At 41.3% G+C, this 16,437-nt stretch overlaps 1 protein-coding gene across 1 annotated transcript in view; it reads right to left on the bottom strand.

Moving 5' to 3' along the window:
• Positions 1-2,826: 2,826 nt before the first annotated feature.
• The window catches only part of LOC130293438 (uncharacterized), a 283,661-nt gene continuing 270,050 nt past the window's right edge, over positions 2,827-16,437 (bottom strand). Inside the window, exon 4 of the transcript XR_008848215.1 lies at positions 2,827-2,840. The gene's annotated coding sequence lies outside the window, so the exon portion shown is untranslated. The remainder of the gene's footprint in view (positions 2,841-16,437) is intronic.

Below are 16,437 nucleotides of genomic sequence, written 5' to 3'. Positions count from 1 at the left end.
TTAAAACAAAGAAAACAAAAGCTGAGAAGAATGGGATTAGTTAATGAATGGGGCATTTTATCACATTGCAACACCCAAGGCAGATCCAGCGAGATTGCATTCCATTATGGGAGATGTAAGAAAAATGATCAACCATAATAGAAAGCTTGGAGTAACAATTAACCCTTTTATTGCAGGTACATAAAGGACCAAAACAACACCTTCAGCTGTTTGATGTGAGTTTAAGCATAATTTATATTTAGAATGCGATGTGTGTTTTATTTTCTATCACCTCTTTATTTTTTTTCCATATTTAATACTCAGGGCATTTAATAATGCAGCAAATCTGTTTGATTATAACTTTTAGGGTAAGTTCACACGTACAGGATCTGCTGCATGTTTTTGCTGCATATTTTGTGCAGCTGACTTTGCTACCCATTGAAGTCAATGGGTAGCAAAATCACTTGCACAAAATATGCAGCAGATACCCTTCTACATCATTTCCTGATTATTTGGGATCTCTGAAAACTATAAACAAAAGAGTGAATGTGGGGACCATACCGGATTAGGAGCCTCTGTAGCTGCCTGATCTCATGGGACTTGGGGGATGGTGTAATGGCCCAGAGGGAGGCCCCATCCCAGAAGCCACCGCTGTCTTAAAGCAGTGGTGGCAATAATTATATTTTTTTTAAAAAAAGCTCCAGCCTGAGGGTCCCCCCTTGCAATGCCCCTGTGTGGAAGCATTGCTGTAAGAAGTGGAGGCTGGTAGCATGTAAACTCTGGCATAGCAGTAATGAGGTGGGGGCATGTTATGTAATTGGTGACGGCTAGCTTCACTTGCTAGCACCTGTGCATACAAATATGAAATCGCTTACTCACAATGCTCCTATACCTATGCACATGTGCAAGCAGTGGAAGCTATGGATAAAACAGGCAAAGACAGCATTCAGGAAGTGGGGGGTGGAGCTTAACTACTTTCATGCACAGAAGAGAGGGAGTCTGGGGTGTGTACCTGTTATCCGTGAGCTTCACTTTTATCTCTTACCGCCCATAAAGTTCTAGGAAGTTGTCCCTTGTGCACATGCTGCACTTGTGTTCCTGCTATTACTATGTGCTCAGTCCTGTCTTCAGAATGAAATCACCCCTCCCCCTCTCTTTAGCCTGTCATCAATATTATCAGCAGTTCAGCACTTTGTGTAACTCCATTCTTGGCTTGCTGCTGTTGTTTCTTTCCTTTCTGCTCACATAGAACTTTGCGAAGCCAGTGCATCAATAATCCTCCCCCCCCCCCCCTCATGCCATCATTAGTAGTGTACTGTGTAAATTATCCAGCATAGTGCCAGCCTGTATAGTCTACTACACTTCCACCAGCACTATGTCATTACATAGCAGAAAAATGTAAGTGCTGTCCTGTGACTGGTCAAAAAATAGAGTAAGGAAGTTCCTGTGTGTGTACTACTGGCAAACAGCCTACTGCTGGTTCCATCCCCTGAAATGGAGAAAATGAGAAATAGCTGTACACCAAAGAGGGGACTCTCAGGCACTGAATAACAGCAGTGAAAGCACTAAAATCACCTTGTTGGCACTCTAAAGGGTTTATCTAACAAAACTATGCTGTCCAATCTTTTGAATGTACAGGTACAATTTGAAAATAATAGGAAAATATTTTGTAGATTTCAAAAAATTAAATAAAAAACAAAACAAAAAAAAAAATTCACGAGTGGCCGTACCCTTACTTATGGCTTACCGATGAGTGCTTACAACAGTTTAGAAGCTATCTGGTCTTTTCTTGAATTAGAAGAAAAATTAGCGGAAACGTTGAAATAAAGTTGCATAAATAAAGGTTTTTAATTTGAAACACTGTGGACCTCTCCAGTAACATTGTAGCTACTGGGCCCCAATGCATTGTCATTTGTAATAGTGGTCTCTTCATATATGGCATAGACCTTTTAATCCCCCTCAGTCTCCAGTGCTTAGGTGCGACCGCAACCTCTGAAACTCCTCTAGCTTTGCCCCTGCCTCGTCTATTGTTCTTAGGATCTGAAGTGTGGTGGGAGTTGAATATTGTTGAATAAATTAGGCCTGCATTTGGAGAAGAGCCACAGAGGCTTATGTAGAATCTTTTCAGCACAGACATGCAGCTCCTTTTTTTTCCTCCTGTGTCTCGCACATGTATGTATGTGAACTGTTCTTCATTCTTTTCCGGGAACATTCATTAGACGTTGGCGCCACTCAATATTTTGTTGGTTGGGTTGAAAGGATCAGAAACATCTTTTGATGCCAACAAGTGAAATCCTGGCCATGTTGTCACAATGGCTGTATGGCTTTATGAAAGTCCCTGAAGGTATAAAAGGTGCAGGAACACTGAAGCGCCACTGTTTATACATCAATAATGAGATGCTTCAATCATAGTACATATGACAGAAGGAACTATTGAAAGCTACAGTAAATATTGCAGGTATTTACTTAGGAAGCAGTTCATATGCCCTGCCATTGTAAAACAACTTTGAGTTATCTACGGATGATGAAGTGTATAGTTAGAAACAAAGTCAGGCCTGTATATATATATATATATATATATATATATATATATATATATATATAGTGGGACAAAAAAATATTTAGTCAGCCACCAATTGTGCAATTGTGCAGGTTCTCCCACTTAAATAGATGAGAAAGGCCTGTAATATTCATCATAGATATACCTCAACTATGAGAGACAGAATGAGTAAAATAAATCCATAAAATCACATTGTCTGTTTTAAAAAAAAAATATTTGCAAATTATGGTGGAAAATAAGTATTTGGTCAATAACAAAAGTTCATCTCAATGCTTTGTTATATACCCTTTGTTGGCAATGACTGAGGTCAAACGTTTTCTGTAAGTCTTCACAAGGTTTCACACACTGTTGCTGGTATTTTGGCCCATTCCTCCATGCAGATCTCCTCTAGAGCAGTGATGCTTTGGGGCTGTCGCTGCCTTTCAACTTCCTCCAAAGGTTTTCTATGGGGTTGAGATCTGGAGACTGGCTAGACCACTCCAGGACCTTGAAATGCTTCTTACGAAGCCACGCCTTCATTTCCCGGGAGGTGTGTTTGGGATCATTGTCAAGCTGAAAGACCAAGCCACGTTTCATCTTCAAGGCCCTTGCTGATGGAAGGAGGTTTTCACTCAAAATCTCACGATACATGGCCCCATTAATTATTTCCTTTACATGGATTAGTCTTCCTGGTCCCTTAGCAGAAAAACAGCCCCAAAGCATGATGTTTCCTCTTCCATGCTTCACAGTTGGTATGGTGTTCTTTGGATGCAACTCAGCATTCTTTCTCCTTCAAACACGACGAGTTGAGTTTTTACCAAAAAGTTCTACTTTGGTTTCATCTGACCATATGACATTCCCCCAATACTCTTCTGGATCATCCAAATGCTCTCTAGCAAACTTCAGACGGGCCCGGACATGTACTGGCTTTAGCAGGGGGACACGTCTGGCGCTGCATGATTTGAGTCCCTGGCTGCATGGAATGTTACTGATGGTAGCCTTTGTTACTTTGGTCCCAGCTCTCTGCAGGTCATTTACTAGGTCCCCCCATTTGGTTCTGGGATTTTTGCTCACCGCTCTTGTGATCATTTTGACACCACGGGTAAGATCTTGCATGGAGCCCCAGATCGAGGGAGATTATCAGTGGTCTTGTATGTCTTCCATTTTATAATAATTGCTACCACAGTTGATTTCTTCACACCAAGCTGCTTGCTTATTGCAGGTTCAGTCTTCCCAGGCTGGTGCAGGTCTACATTTTTGTTTCTGGTGTCCTTCAACAGCTCTTTGGTCTTGGCCATAGTGGAGTTTGGAGTGTGACTGTTTGAGGTTGTGGACAGGTGTCTTTTATACTGATAACAAGTTCATACAGGAGCCATTAATACAGGTAATGAGTGGAGGACAGAGGAGACTCTTAAAGAAGAAGTTACAGGTCTGTGAGAGCCAGAAATCTTACTTGTTTGCAGGTGACCAAATACTTATTTGTACAATGTGATTTTATGGATTTTTTTTCTCATGTCTCTCATAGTTGAGGTATACCTATAATGAAAACTACAGGCCTCTCTCGTCTTTTTAAGTGGGAGAACTTGCACAATTGTTGGCTGATAAATACACCAAAAAGACACAGTATAAAGCCTTGTGTGGGAGGGGAGCTTATAAAAATGTTCCCTACAGTACTCCTAAGGCTACACGTATATGGACATGTGTATACTGCCAATACAGAAAATACGAATATACCAACCTATATAGCAAAAGAACTGTGACAGACAACAACATGAATGCAAATAACAAGAATTTTTATTATTTAAAAAAATTACAATAAAAACAAGAATGGCGTCTGACAAACATGGAGCATCTCTCATATGGAAGCTGCTAGTATGGGGTAATATGAAATGCCCACACAGCATAATGGGGTAGTACTAGGAATCTTATAGCAGCATAACAATAGTAAGGTGCTGTATCCAAATACAGTGCATGAGGTACAAACATAAAGTGCATAGGCAAAGTACAAGCACAGGATCACAACAGCAGATACCTACATGTGCAGACAAAAAAGTGCAATAGAGAGATGTCCACCCCTACGTCCGTTTTGGACTTGCGTCCTTCTTACAGACCTCTGGGTTATGGGCCCAGCACGCTTAAGTAGTTCTAATAGGGGACACATGAGTGTGACATAGAGCAACATAGTTGCTATAATTGGATAACAATAGATAATTCTCTGTAGACTCTATCAGAATTGCCTTAGGCTTTTTCTCCCTTCACTATCAACATCTGAATTAGTGTACATAAAGTTAAATCACTGCTTTTTACTCGCATTATTTTATCATTTCTAACCAGTACATTTTACTTAGGAAATGTGATTAATAAAATGTACTGGGATTGGAGAATAAAGTCTATTAGAGAGAGTGAGTACATTCTTTTTTAGGATAAGTTAACATTATCCTTTAGCACTGTCCAGGGAAACTCCATCACAGGGTCTATTCGGCGACACAAGCTGAGCCAAATGGGTCCTTTGCCTACTAGATGCCACAGTTCCCTTTGAATGGGGTCCGGCTGGGTTTTCATCTGGTGTCCATTGTTTTGGAGGAGTTGAGTGGAGAAAGAAATCCGACTGAGAAGAAATCTTCAGTCATTTTGTCTCCGCTTAAATCCTGTACTTTTAACAAAGTGAGCGAACGGAGCCCCCCTTAAAAAGAACAGTGGTGTGAACTTAGTTGTAGAGCTATAAACATTTCTGTAGGGATTGTCAGGCAGTGTGTCCCCAGATATCTTCTGTAATATTAATCGGATTTTTGTAAATAAAATTTCAAGTGAGGATAAAGAAGTAGTTGAGGAGTACAGGTAGTTTATAGTGAAACAAATCCTATACATACAAAATCCATAAAAAATAAATAAAAAAAAAACACAAAAATCTCCCCCATTCTTTTAATCTTATTTGTCTTTAATATTGAAATTAAAACTGAGAAACATATGTAAATTTTTGCACAGCGTTTACTATACACTGTTAAGATTCAAGGCTTTGGGGATATCCCCTGTTGACACCTGTTTGCACTGTCAAGCTGAACCTGGTACGTTCCTACATGCTGTTTGGTCATATCTTGGGGTTTCCCCATTTTGGCCTGATTTTTTTACTCTTTAGGATTCAACATTTTCCCTTCGCTATAATTCTCTCCCCACAGGTCTGTTTATTGGGAGCTATAGACACTTTATTGTTCCATAACACCAAATGTCTGTATGTTACTGTTTTCCACCAGAAAGGAGATCATCATGGCATGGAGGTCTACTGATAATCCCAGACTCACACAAAGGACCAAGCTGGACAATAGTGTTGCTCGCGAATATTCGCAATGCGAATTTTATTCGCGAATATCGCATATTCGCGAATTCGAGAATATTCGCTAATATAGCACTATATATTCATAATTACGAATATTCGTTTTAATTTTATTTTTTTCACAGTACACATCACAGTGATCATCCCTCTCTACTTCCAGCTTGTGTGGTGTAAAGAAGGCTCTAATACTACTGTGTGAGACTGGCGTGCTAATTTTTCGCATATGCGAATTTTCGCTTATGCTAACTTTAGTATATGCTAATTTTTGCATATGTTAATTTTCACATACACGAGTTTTCGCATATGCGAAAATAAAACGAGAATATTACGAATATGTGAATTTAGTGAATATATGATGAATATTCGTCCATATATTCATGAATTCGAATATGGCCTATGCCGCTCAACACTACTGTACAATCACAATATTCTGTTTTACAAAATTATTTTTTTATGAACAGGTAGAGTACAAAGGTATATAAAGTATGATCAGATTGGATCCGTTTTTGGTGCATGTGTTGAGTGGGGGTAGATGAATGTGTTTGTGTTTTTTTTTTTTTACCAAATTCTGCTGATTATTGTGATTACCACCTTATTTCTCTGGACCAGATGGACCCTTCTTTTTTTCCTGTGGCTTGTCTGTTTCTACTCTTGGTTTCTACAGACCATCCTTGGTTTTTACAGGCCCTTGTACCAGCTGTTTGTGACTTATTTTTATTAATAATTTTGTTAATATTTAAAGCCTTAAAATATTTATTTTTATAATTCTCTTTTTTCTTTGTCCCAGGTGATCAGCCATGTCCCCTCACTATCCTGTGTCTGGCTGTAAGACAATCATCTGCAGCAGGAGCCTCTCCCCTTTTCATTGTCTACAGCAGGACAACCCGCCCCTCCCATAGGCTTGTATTGAGGGGGCGGAGCGTGATGTCACACGGGGCAGGGGCCATGACATCCCAATGCTCTGGCCCCCGTGATCCCCAGTAATCAGACCGAGAGCGAATCGGGGACTGATTATAACGAGGTACTGCATGCATGATTACGGGGGTCCCCAGCGGCGTGACCCCCACGATCAGGCATCTTATCCCCTATCCTTTGGATAGGGGATAAGATGTCTTAGTGCCAGAGTACCCCTTTAAGGACCATTTTGGCTTTAACCCCTTGGGGACGGAGCCCATTATGACCCTAAGGACGGGAGCATTTTTTGCAAATCTGGCCACTGTCACATTAAGCATTAATAACTCTGGAATGCTTTTACTTATAAATTTGATTCCGAGATTGTTTTTTCGTGACATATTCTACTTTATGGTAGTGGTAAATTTTCGTCGATACTTGCATCATTTCTTGGTGAAAAATTCAAAAATTTGATGAAAAATTTTGCCTTTTTCTAACTTTGAAGCTCTCTGCTTGTAAGGAAAATAGACATACCAAATAAATGATATATTGATTCACATATACAATATGTCTACTTTATGTTTGCATCATAAAATTGACATGTATTTACTTTTGGAAGACATCAGAGGACTTCAAAGTTCAGCAGCAATTTTCCAATTTTTCACAAAATTTTCAAAATCGAATTTTTCAGGGACCAGTTCAGTTTTGAAGTGAATTTGAAGGGCCTTCAAATTAGAAATACCCCACAAATGACCCCATTATAAAAACTGCACCCCTCAAAGTATCCAAAATGACATTCAGTAAGTTTGTTAACCCTTTAGGTGTTTCACAGGAATAGCAGCAAAGTGAAGGAGAAAATTCAAAATCGTCATTTTTACACTCGCATGTTCTTGTAGACCCAGTTTTTTAATTTTTACAAGTGGTAATAGGAGAAAAAGCCCCCCAAAATTTGTAACCCAATTTCTCTCGATTAAGGAAATACCTCATATGTGTATGTCAAGTGTTCGGCGGGCGCAGTAGAGGGCTCAGAAGGGAAGGAGCGACAATGGGATTTTGGAGAGTGAATTTTGCGGAAATGGTTTTTGGGGAGCATGTCACCTTTAGGAAGCCCCTATGGTGCCAGAACAGCAGAAAACCCCCACGTGGCATACCATTTTGGAAACTACACCCCTCAAGGCATGTAACAAGGGGTCCAGTGAGCCTTAACACCTCACAGTTGTTTGACGACTTTTTGTTAAAATCGGATGTGTAAATGAAAAAACAAATGTTTTCACTAAAGTGCAGTTTTTTCCCCAAATTTACCATTTTTACAAAAGGTAATGGGAGAAAATGCCCCCCAAAATTTGTAACCCCATCTCTTCTGAGTATGGAAATACCCCATGTTAGGACATAAAATGCTCTGCTGGCGCACTACAATGCTCAGAACAGAAGGAGCGCCATTGGGCTTTTGGAAAGCGAATTCGTTTGGAATGGTAGTCAGGAGCCATGTGCGTTTACAAAGCCCCCCGTGGTGCCAGAACATTGGACCCCCCCACATGTGACCCCCATTTTGGAAACTACACCCCTCACAGAATTTAATAAGGGGTGCAGTGAGTATTTACACCCCACTGCCGTTTGACAGATCTTTGGAACAGTGGGCTGTGCAAATGAAAAATAAAATTTTTCATTTTCACGGACCACTGTTCCAAAAATCTGTCAGACACCTGTGGGGTGTAAATGGTCACTGTACCCCTTAATACATTACATGAGGGGTGTAGTTTCCAAAATGGGGTCACATGTGGGGGGGGTCCATTGTTCTGGCACTATGGGGGCTTTGTAAACACACGTGGCCTTCAATTCCGGACAAATTTTCTCTTCAAAATCCCAATGGAGCTCCTTCTCTTCTGAGCATTGTAGTGCACCCGCAGAGCACTTTGCATCTACATATGGGGCAATTTCTTACTCAGAAGAAATGGGGTTACAAATCTTGGGGGGCTTTTTTCCTATTTTCCCTTGTGAAAATGAAAAATTTAGGGTAACACCAGCATTTTAGTGAATTTTTTTTTTTTTTCATTTTCCCATCCAAATTTAATGAAAATTTTTCACACACCTGTGGGGTGTTCAGGCTCACTATACCCCTTGTCACGTTCCGTGTCGTTTCCAAAATGGGGTCACATGTGGGTATTTATGTTTTTGCGTTTATGTCAGAACCGCTGTAAAATCAGCCACCCCTGTGCAAATCACCAATTTAGGCCTCAAATGTACATGGTGCGCTCTTCACTCCTGAGCCTTGTTGTGCACCCACAGAGCATTTTACGCCCACATATGGGGTATTTCCATACTCGGGAGAAATTGCGTTACAAATTATTTTTTTTTTGTTCCTTTTACTGCTTGTGAAAATAAAAAGTATGGGCACCACCAGCATGTTAGTGTAAAAAAATTTTTTTTTTACACTAACAGGCTGGTGTGGCCCCCAACTTTTCCTTTTCATAAGGGGTAAAAGGAGAAAAAGCCCCCCCCCCCCCCCAATATTTGTAGTGCAAACCTCCAGCTGTTTCAAAACTACAACTCCCAGCATGTACTGACTGAGGAGTTGTACTTTTGCAACAGCTGGAGGCACACTGGTTGGAAAACATTCAGTTAGGTTCTGTTACCTAACTCAGTATTTTCCAACCAGTGTGCCTCCAGCTGTTGCAAAACTACAACTCCCAGCATGTACTGACAGACCGTGCATGCTGGGAGTTGTACTTTTGCAACAGCTGGATTCACACTGGTTGGAAAACCTTCAGTTAGGTTCTGTTACCTAACTCAGTATTTTCCAACCAGTGTGCCTCCAGCTGTTGCAAAACTACAACTCCCAGCATGTACTGATCACCAAAGGGAATGCTGGGAGATGTAGTTATGCAATAGCTGGAGATACACAACTACAACTCCCAGCGCTCCTCTGCCTCCGGACGGGTAAGTGGATCTTTGGCGCCGGTCCTCTTCCTTTTCCCCGTTCTGCCCGCCTATTGTGGGTGGGCAGGACGGGGAAAACGAAAGTAAACCCCCTCGCCCCCGATCTGCTATTGGTGGTCGTGTCTAGACCACCAATAGCAGGAATAGGAGGGGTGGCAACCCTGCCACCTCACTCCTATTTCTTCAGGGGGATCGTGGGTGTCTTAGACAACTGCGATCCCCCTTATATTCCGGGTCACCGGGTCACCATAGACCTGTAATGACCCGGAATCGGCACAAATCGCAAGTGTGAATTCACTTGCGATTTGCGCCGATCACCGACATGGGGGGGTCTGATGACCCCCCTAGGTATTTTTGCGGGGTGCCTGCTGATTGATATCAGCAGTCACCCCGGTCCGGTCCCGGGGAACTCCGGTGGAAATTATTTTTTTTTTTTAAATCAACTGATTTAATAATAGACAATAAACATATTTATAAATTACTTCTATTAAAAAATCTTAATCCTTCCAGTACTTATTAGCTGCTGAATACTACAGAGGAAATTATTTTCTTTTTGGAACAGAGATCTCTGCTGACATCATGACCACAGTGCTCTCTGCTGACATCTCTGTCCATTTCAGGAACTGTCCAGAGCAGCCTATGTTTTCCATGGGGATTTTCTCCTACTCTGGACAGTTCTTAAAATGGACAGAGATGTCAGCAGAGACACTGTGCTCGTGATGTCAGCAGAGAGCTCTGTTTTCCAAAAAGAAAATAATTTCCTCTGTAGTATTCAGCAGCCAAAAAGTACTGGAAGGATTAAGATTTTTAAACAGAAGTCATTTACAAATCTGTTTAACTTTCTGGCACCAGTTGATAAAAAAAAAAAAAAAAAAGTTTCCCACCTTAGTACCACTTTAAGGACCCGGCCAATTTTCGCTTTCAATTTTGCACCTACAGACCCATATAAGGGTTTGTTTTTTGCATTACCAATCATACTTTGTAATGACATCACTTATTTTTTTAACATAATCTGCGGCGAAACAAAAAATATTTTGATAGTTTGGACATTTACACATTACCCATTCGACAATACCACATATGTTTATGTTTATTTTTAATGTCATTATTTTATTAAAAAAATGGAAAATGGTAGGTTATTCTAACTTTTATTAGGAGAGGGGCTTATTCACATTTGTTAACTTTTTTTTACACGTTTTACTTTTTTATTAATTTTTTTAAATCTCCATAGGGGGCTATACCATGCAATCTTTCGATTACATATACTGTTCAATGCTATGCCACAGCAGAACATTGATCAGTGTTATCAGTGCCCTGGTGCTCCACCCTGCCATGACTGGCTGGGAGCTTAAGAGCACCGATCGAATAGTGAGGAGGCAGGTAATGGGCCTCCCACTGTCCTCTCAGCTGATCGGGACATTGTGGTTTCACCTCATTGGTCCCGATCAGCTCCGCTGAGCTAACCGGCACATTAACCCAGCATTTTAGATGCTGCAATCAACTTTGATTGTGGCGTCTAAGAGGTTAATGCCGGGCATCGGCCTAATCGGCGATGCCTGGCATTAACCCTGGGTCCTGGGACCCAGCTGGTTTGAAATGTTCTCCGCTTGTAAGCACGCTTCTAACATCGGTAACGGGACCAGGGAGTACAGGTACGCCCTGCATCCTTAAGTACCAGGACACAAGGGAGTACCTATATGCCCTGTATCCTGAAAAGGTTAAGCCCTGTCCCCTGGCCTAGCTCTGCTGTTCCCCAGTATAAAATTAAACAGCTTAGTACAAAATTAACCTATGTGTTCTCAGCAGGATGAAGCTGTTTTTAAAAACGTGGAGGCTGCTTACAGTCAAATAGCAGATTGTCTCCTGTTTACGCTTATTATTCATTAATAGGTTTACAGTTTCTTTAATATGCAACATCCAGGAATGTACCAAATTTTATAGTCTTATAATACACTAATATATCACACCACAACAAATCCAGAGAATCATTACTTCTATGATTCACAATTTTTGAAAAGCATTATGGGGGAGATTTATCAAAACCTGTGTAAAGGAAAAAATTGACCAGTTGCCCATAGCAACCGATCAGATTGCTTCTTTCGTTTTTTTTTAGAGGCCTTTTAAAAAATGAGAGAAGTGATCTGAATGGTTGCTATGGGCAACTGGTCAACTTTCCTCTGCACAAGTTTTGATAAATCTCCCTCTATGTGCTTAGGGCTTATTATTACCATATTCCAAGTGTTTGCTATTTCTGAGCGTGTGTTCTCTGACTACACTGACCAAGGTTGCTGTGTTTGGTGTCGATCTGTTTCCAAAAGTCTGCAGAGGAGACTGGTGTCTACATGTACAGCTGAAACTGAAGAGAAAGTACGACTAAACAAATCCTAGGTGTCCTTCTTTGGGCAATTGTTGGGAGGTATGCTGCATGCTTGTAACCATATGGGTCAGTGAAAATTCTTTTTCATCACATACTCCGTCCACTTTGCAAAAGACTGAGCTAAATAAGTTCCTTGAAAGACATAACGTGTGTATTATGTATATGTGTGTATATAGTCTATCTATATTGTGTGTATATATAGTCTTAAGACCCTTACATTTTTTTCACATTTTGGTATGTTGAGGCCTTGTGCTAAAATAAAAAAATAAAAAAAGTTTTCTCCCCTCACTCTGCCCTTATAATCTGAAAGCAGAATGGTTGAAATCTTTGATAATTGATTGAAAAGGAAAAATGAAAATCTTGCAGTGACATAAGTATTCAGACCCTTTACTCAGTTCTAAGCTGAAGCCTCTTTGGCAGAGATTTCAGCCTCCAGTCTTCTTGGGGGATGAGGCCACAAGGTTTACACACCTGGATTTGGGGATTTTCTGCCATTTTTCTCTACAGATCCTCTCAAGCTCTATAAGGTTGGATGGGGACCATCATAGGAAGCCATTTTCAGGTCTCTAATGATGTTCGATTGGGTTCAAATCAAGGCTTTGGCTGGGCCACTCACGGACATTCACAGGATTTTTCCTAAGCCGCTACTGTGTTGTCTTTGCTGTGTGTTTAGGACAATGTCTTGTTGGAAGGTGAACTTCTTGCCTTTTATGCAATTGAAAAAGGGAGAAGTTACTTCTGAAACACTTTTTCACCCTGTCGGTCCTTGTCCGAAGTATTTGTGTCAATAAAACTGATACTTCCTAGACGAGCAGCGCCACAGGGAAGATTTTTTCTACTTTTATTCACTCCATGAATTGCCGACCCCTCTTAGGAAACCAGCCCTGGACCCGCAGGCTGCAGCTCACGATCATACATCTGTACCCCAACATGGAGGGGTTATATGCATGTGCAAGGTTATATGCAAGGTGAATTACACGAGGCACTGTACTCAATTTTTTGTCTCCTATTCTCTTATTTTGCAACTTCTGGTCTAGTCTGAGGTCCAGAAGGCTCTCGATAAGGTTTTCACTGGGAAAATCCCTGTACTTTGTTCCAATGAGCCTTCCCACTACCCTGACCAGTCTCTCTTTGCCAGCTGCTAAAAACACTCTCACATCATAATGCTGCCACCACCATGCTATGCTGTAGGGATAGTATCGGGCAGGTGAGGAGCAATGCCTGATTTCCTCCAGATATGGCATTTAGAATTGAAGCCAAAAAGCTTAATCTTGATTGACCTTCTAAAAGTTTATCCCATGTGCGCACAGGATCTCTGAAGCACAGCCAGAGTGGCCAATGGGTTCTTGGTCACCTCTCTTACCAAGGCCCTTCTCCCCTAAGGAGTTTGGTGGGGCAGCCACCTCTAGGAAGAGTCCTGATTGTTCCAAATTTCATCCATTTGAGAATTATGAAGGCCATTTTTCTCTCAGTACAGCAGAAATGTTTTTGTGCCCATCTCTAGATCTGTGGCTCAACACAATCCTGTTTCTGAGCTCTACAGGCAGTTCTTTCCATCTCATGGCTTAGTTTTTGCTCTGTTATGCATTGTTAGCTGTGAGACCTTATATAGACAGGGCTGAGTTTTTCCAAATCACGTCCACTCAGCTGAATTTACCTAAGGTGACTCTGACCAAGGTGTCGAAACATCTTAGAGATGACCAGGAGAAATTTGGAGGCCCCTAGAGCTAAACTTCAAAGGGTCTGAATATGTCCATGTCAATTTTACATTTTTTTCATAAACTTGAAAAAAAAAAAAACGGTAGTGGTGTTTATACCAACGTGCTTGGGCATGCTATCTGTATACTCTTCCAGAAGACATGTATATACTGGTACACACTGTCATCAGCTCCTCATATTAACACCTTTTAAGATCACAATATCCTCTAACAGTGGTTGAAGTAAAAACATTTCTCTCCACCAACAACACAGCCGTCCTCTAAAATGGTGGTGTTTTGGCTAATGGCAAATACAATATTATGACAGAAGAGGTGACTAATGCTGCGGGGGGATGACAGTGACTTATTTTTAGTGATCTTCATCAAAGACATTTTCAGCCTTATTTAGGGAGGGAGCCATGTTACACGTCTCCATTTATCCCTATTAACAAGTAACTACAACATGTGTGACCTGCAGCTCCTTCCAAAGCTAAATATTGTTTTCTACTGAAACTGTTTAAGGAAAGTTGATTTGCTGTCGGAACGGTGGCCTGCTCTCAATAACCACCCACCATGAATTCCCATAGGTTTTGTGCTTATGAATTACGGTACTTTTTTGTTTATTCTGCTCAGTAGTGTGGTAACCACGAGTGAAACCCGCGACCGCCACTACGCTGGGGTTAGCTACTTGGTTCTTGGGGGGGGTATGGTATTAACCCTTAATGTCACGTGACGCCACTGTAGTCTTGGTATCTCCCGGGGTACTACAGGTCCGGGGAACTCCGTCTCCCTACAGGCTTGCAAGGAAAGAATTGACTCCACACTAGGTTGCAGTTTAATGGAGGCTTTACTAACTTGAAGATAGGTGGTACAATCTCCACAGCGCTCAACCAAAGTCTCCCAAAGGTTTAACAGACAGTCTCTAGAGGACCACACAGCTTGCAGTGCCTGGACTTGATATTGCATATGTGCTTGGTTCTTACGGCCGGACTAGGGGTTTTAGGTCTGCGCTATATTAGGCTTGAGATTAAAGTCACTTACTGAAGTGTCGGTAGATTTGTGGCTTTTCGCCGTAAGATAATGAATTGTCCTTTAGGAATTCTCTGATCAAGGCTGAAGTAAAGGCTTGCTATTAGTTGGGGTTACTTCATGATTTTCTTATCTCTCTCTCATCTTTGCTCTCACTCCTCTGCGGATTCTCTCTGCTACTCCGGAGCTTCACCTCCTCTGAACTTGCTCGGACCTCCACTCTGTACTCTGAACTCCACACCACTCTTCTCAACTCCTCTCCTCCTCTACTCTCCTTCACACAGGAAATGCCCCCTTATAAGGGAATGTAACAACAACCTTTAGGGGTCGCCCCCCAAGGGGTTAACCCTAAACTAGAAACCCCCCTTTAAACTAAATTTTATTAAACCATTTAAAATGTATGAGCTCCGGTGTTGTGATTAAAAACACAGCTAGTAGTTGCTTCAATAATATGCTTGCATCCTATAACTTCTTTAGTAGTGATATTGTGCTTTGATGGCACTAATCTGCGGATGCCGCTGTATTGACAGAAAAGCACTGGTAGCTGCTAGTTAAAATGTGAATAGCCCTCCGCTTCCTGACGTTTCGTTGGATAAACCATCTTTATCAAGGTACAGAGACTTTAGCCTCTGTACCTTGATAAAGTTGGTTTATCCAACGAAACGTCAGGAAGCGGAGGGCTATTCACATTTTAACTAGCAGCTACCAGTGCTTTTCTGTCAATACAGCGGCATCCGCAGATTAGTGTCATCAAATTCCTGTTCCAACACGTGACCAAGAGAAACTTACAATGCAAGTCTATGGGTTTGCCTCAGTGGTGTGCACAGAAAGTGAGAAGAGGAGCACTTAGTTGCGCACTCTCCTCCTGAATTGTTCTAGCGATCAGTCATGGTCTGAGCACTTATTTCATTTTTCACTAATTTTATATTTTGGTTGCATTCTATCCTCTTTATTTTGGTCAGTGTTTATATCCAAAATCAGGAGTGGAATTGACTCAAACAAAAACTATAATTGAAATGTTTGCACCTTTTTCTGTGTTTTGGGCTGTAAATCAAGTGTTGGATAGAGTTGCATTGTGGATGTATTTTCTGTATTGCACTATAAGTCTCAGCACTGAGCTAACCAGAGTGCAGAGTGTTAATTTTGCTCACATGCCTTACATTGCATTGTACAGCTGAAGGATGGTTTGGTCTCACATTGTCTCCCAGTTATTGTTAGAGTCAGTCCCTACTCTCTTTGGGAATGATTCGGATCTGATTTAGTCAGGTATAGCCTGGCCTTGCTGTAGGCACACATGCTTTAATACAATACAGGAATGTGGGTGCACTACTGTGGCAGATGTATACAATGACATTGGCTATCCCTCAACACTGATGTTAAAATTGAGACATTTGGCAGTATATCCTTATTTGAAGGATGGTTCAGTGTTGGATTTGCCAAAATGTGGATGCATAAAATCTGTCACTAATGACGAAACATCAGTGGCTGTCCTAGCTTCATTCAGCAAGAGCCCACAGCGTAGCACTCACCGCATGTCACTGGAGAGGGGCATTTGTCGAACATCCCTTCGGCGGATATTATCTACTCACAAATGGCACCATTACAAACTCCAGCTACTGCAGCATCTCAACGAGGTTGACCCAGATTGGCGCACTGA

This window comes from Hyla sarda, chromosome 10 (assembly GCF_029499605.1).
Source record: "Hyla sarda isolate aHylSar1 chromosome 10, aHylSar1.hap1, whole genome shotgun sequence".
Lineage (NCBI taxonomy): Eukaryota > Metazoa > Chordata > Amphibia > Anura > Hylidae > Hyla > Hyla sarda.
This window is presented reverse-complemented; position numbering and strand designations above follow the sequence as displayed.